The sequence below is a fragment of the Engraulis encrasicolus genome, chromosome 3 (genome assembly GCF_034702125.1).
Source record: "Engraulis encrasicolus isolate BLACKSEA-1 chromosome 3, IST_EnEncr_1.0, whole genome shotgun sequence".
Lineage (NCBI taxonomy): Eukaryota > Metazoa > Chordata > Actinopteri > Clupeiformes > Engraulidae > Engraulis > Engraulis encrasicolus.
Window position 1 is genome coordinate 24,721,927 of NC_085859.1, and position 4,778 is coordinate 24,726,704.

A 4,778-nucleotide genomic window follows, 5' to 3' on the forward strand; every position below is an offset into this window, starting at 1 on the left:
AGATGTTGGGAGTGACTATTTTAGGGTCCCGTGTCCCCAATGCCGGCAATTGTCCCCTTCCCCCCTGCGCCCTTTTTCACCCTTCTCTCTTTTTCACCCTTCTTGTCTTCCTGTCTGACTCTCAACACCCTGTAACCCACACACATAAGACACAAGACACACACACACACCCCAAACATCTAGTGGCTGCGTTTGTTGGACGGCCCGTCGGTTCTCTCACCCTTCAAGTGTGGTTTCAGGCAGTCAGCCTGGCATGAAGCATCTCTCTGTGCTCTGTGAGAGTGAGCGTTCTCCAGCATTTGCATAATCCGATCAGGACTGGGGGGGATTAGCCGACCGGCCGCCCCAGCATAACCAAGGGGGACCCCTTGGCTTTTGGGGTGGTGTGTCTTTTTCTGCACGGGGGTGCAGGCCCCTGAATTGGATGGAAGGGGACCCCTGAATTGGAGGGGCCAATCCCACCCCCTCCCCTCCGGTCCCTGCACTGGCCCACGAGACACACGGCTGCAAGTCTGAGGGCTCTTTTTGCTCTTGCACCTGCAGAGCTACGGCTGCTGCACGCTCCACTACGGACGACACTTTCAATGGTTGCTCCTCGCTCTCTCTCTCTCTCACTCACACACACACACACACTGAGACACACATACACACACACACCCATACACACACTCCCTCAAAAACACAAGCTGGTAGTTGAAAAGTAAAGCCCCATCACTATCTCCCCAAAGGACTCAGGACCTCTCCAAAGCAGAGAGGGGCTCCTTCTGGGCAAGAAGGAGAGAGAGATTGAGAAGGGCACTACTGCAAACTTCATATGCCATTATCTATTGTGTTACTTTCAAGTATATACATTGAAATAAATGTCAGTCATTATTGTGTACAACGTTTTAATGCAACAGGGAGCAAGTTGAGAGAGAGAAACCGGGAAGGATTGGCAAATGACCCAGGCTAGAACCGAACCCAGGTCGCCAGCGTAACAGTCCAGTGCCCAGCCGTTAGAGCCATGGCTGGGCCTAATGCATTTTTTTTTTTTTAACCCGTTATGATGAGTTTGATGTCACATGACATGCATAAAAAATATCAAATGGAACCAGCCGTGGCATAAACAGTAGGATACTGCAATGTTACACCGACAACCCGGGTTCGATTCCCAACCTGAGGTGATTCCCCAGTCCTCCCCTGTCTTTCTGCCATTTCTTGTCCTGTACAAAAATGTTAAAACCGCCCAAAACTATATATGTATAAAANCAAATAAAAATGCATTAACCCATTGATGCTGGATTTTACACTGCGCAACATTGGCCTTGGCGCCTGGAGCTGCATGATGCAACATTCAGGCTCATGAGATTTGGCACAATTTTATTAAAAATCTTGGGTATGTTAAAGATGAATGAACACATTCTAATGCAAGATGAAGGTCTTAGCACTTAAATGCAACTTATTGTATGTGTTATGTGCTGTTATGAGGCTGAGATATTTAGATTTGTATAGGCTGAGGGCAACTTTTCTTTAAAAAGGCTAAAGCATTGAGCAGCCTTTTTGCAGGTGCTTTAGGCCTCAATGGGTTGAAAAAAAAGACCATTTCATACAGAGCTTTTTGTTAAAAAAAATATCAATGACCAAGTTATTGCTCTTATGTTGTGCTATTGAGGATTAACAGCATTTCCCCAAAAAGACAGTTCACCCCTGCAATAACGAATATTCTATTAAAAGTATTCTGTTAAGTAGAAAAAAAATCCACATTTCAGTTATACTGTAGATCAATTGACAGGTGCCACCAGCAATGCATGTGTAACTAGAAGCACTCAGAGAGCACAGACCTCCGCCAAGGAGGCTGCTTGATACATTTGACTATGTTCCACCCTAAGTCTTTCTGCCTTGTTTTTGTGGTGTTCCCGCAATGTGGTGTACCCTGGTCACTAGGAGGCGTCTAGATGGTGAAGAATCTTTTGAAAAGTCCTGGTTCCGGTTCGTGATCCGGATCACCACCAGAATTTAATCACTTGTTCCTTGGGTCATTATCAACAAACCCACAAAGTTTAGTCGAATTCCGTTGATTAGTTTTTGAGTTATGCTGCTGACAGACAGAAAGACAAACAAACAAACAGACAAACCAACGCAACCGAAAACATTACCTCCTTGGCGGAGGTAAAAAGTTTTTCCTTCTTTTTAAGGCAAACACGCCACCATCTAAAAATATTGACTGAAACCATTGCACACACACACACACACACACACACACACACACACACACACACACACACACACACACACACACACACACACACACACACACACACACACACACACACACACACCAAAAACCCTCACCCCACTTCCAATCCACCTTCTACGGAGGGAGATATTCATGAAACACTTTCCAAATCCACCCATGTATGGATGAAACAACCAACTAAACTGGACAAAAATGTCCAGTTTACGGGGACATCTGACAGGTGTCACGGCGCCACTGCATAGGTTAAAGACACATAGTGGCTAACAGACGTCAGGATGATGGCCATTAATGTCCACTTTGTTCTGGTTGAGCATTTTACAGCCCTCTGGCAACAATGGAGGGGCAGGAGAAATGAGGCTGACGGCTGTGACCCCCAGGGCTGTCATGGGGGAAGAAAAGGACATCTTAAAGGTTACGCCTGCCTAACTGCCTGGCTAGCGGACCGCCTGTTCACACTCTCACACTCGCCGTCTCTCTCACACAAGTAAAAACACACACACACACACCACACAGACATAAATGCAAGCACAAATACGCGTGCGCACAGACACGCAGAACTCCCTCTTTTTCTGTTGTCTCCATCTCTCTCTCTCTCTCACACACACACACACACGTACACACTGCCCCCTCTCTCTTTTTCAGTGCGGTAAGACAGCAGTCATTACTAAGCCATTACAACCACACTGTTTGCTTAGTAGACGGCTGCAGCCGTCGCACACTGACACACACACACTAGTCTGGATTGGAAGAAGCACCTCACTATTTCACTGCCTGCCTGCCTTTTAGTTTTTCCCATTCTTTTTCTCCCCCACCATCCATCCCTTCCCATTGCATTCTCTCTGTCTCCTTCATCTATCAATTTCTCCTCCCTCCCTCCATCTCCCCACTTCTCTCTCTCCACCTTTCATTCCTTCCATCATCTATCTCTCTCTCGCTCCCTCCTACATTTGCCTATGCCTTATTCTCCCTTCTTCTCCCCCTCGACATGTTTGTGTTCGGCCCAGGTTGCCCTGGTGTGAAGTGGCGTAGTTAGTGTCGCTTAAAGACCAGGAGCGCAGAACGAAGCGGAGTGGGGAGGTTATTGATGGAGCTGGTTCCACCGCAAGACAGAAAGGGTGGGGAGGGGAAGGAGGAGGAGAATGTATGTGTGTGTGTGTGTGTGTTTGTGAGACAGAGAGAGAGAGAGAGAGAGAGAGAGAGAGAGAGAGAGAGAGAGAGAGATTATTTGTGTGTGTCTATGTGGTCCTGCATGTGTGTTGTGTGTTTGTGTTTGTACTGTATGCATGTGTGTGACTGTGTGTGCATGTGTGCGAGTGTAAGTGCACATATGAGTGTGTGTGTGAGTGAAAATGTGTAGTAGTGTGTATGTGTTCACATGTATGTGTAGGCTGATGGTGGTGGCGGCTGCGGCGGCGGTGGTGTGTGTGTGTGTGTGTGTGTGTGTGTGTGTGTGTGTGTGTGTGTGTGTGTGTGTGTGTGTGTGTGTGTGTGTGTGTGCGGTGGGGGTGGGAGTAAGGAATCAATGCCCTGGGGTTCCCTTTGTCTCGGGCTTCATTCCAGCGAGGGGCTGTCTGCGCTGCGCTGGCTCGCGGAGATAAGGGCTCCCCGGCACTCTGAGCGCGGACGATAAGGGGATTGCCTTGTTAATGAACGATTACCTTTCCTGCCTTCGCCAGACCCACTACGACTATGAGGATGGGCAGAGGCAGGGGAGGTTATCACCTCAAATGGAAATTGGCTATGAAGGAAGAAAAAAAGAGGGGAAAAAAGCAAGGAGGGGAGGGGAAAAAAAGAGAAATGATTTCTTCAACCTTGGGATGAAAAACACTATTTTATGATTATGGTGTGAAAATAAAACAAAATTAGGACATTGAGAGGGTGGAAAATATCAGGCGGGATGTATAGGACTGACCGTGTGTGGTGTTGAATTTTCCCTTCTAAGGGTGTCACAATGCCTTATTTCCCATGACCTAGTAGGCCTTCAAGATTTGTGTAATTGCATAATTCCATGGGTATTATGGTATTGTTCTCTATTGAAAATGTTAATTATTCACAAAAATACATATAACTTTGGTCTTATTACCTCTGGGACAAGAAGTGTAATCGTCTGGGATTAAAAATAAAATCAGTCTGCAGCTTTTTTTTTTCTTTTGGGGGAAGAGTTCATATTCAATTCGAATTTTAACAGCTTTTCTTTAATGCACATGAATTGCCATTTTTCTTGAACATAATGGTTCCCCCCTGGTGTTCATTCAAATTGAAATGTATTTGGACGCCATGATCCCTACCTCACAAACGGTGAGCTGTTTTTAGAAAGAGAGAGAGAGACAGAGAGAGAGAGAGAGAGAGAGAGAGAGAGAGAGAGAGAGAGAGAGAGAGAAAGAGAGAAATAAAATGTCCATCATTGTTTGTAAACACAATGGTGTTTCTATTGTACCAGTCCTGCCCATAACGACAGCAACAATGTGGACAGCCACCTGCTTTGGGTGCTAAGTATTGGCGGACACAGACACACTGACGTGAGAGGGGTTAAAGGGTTGCT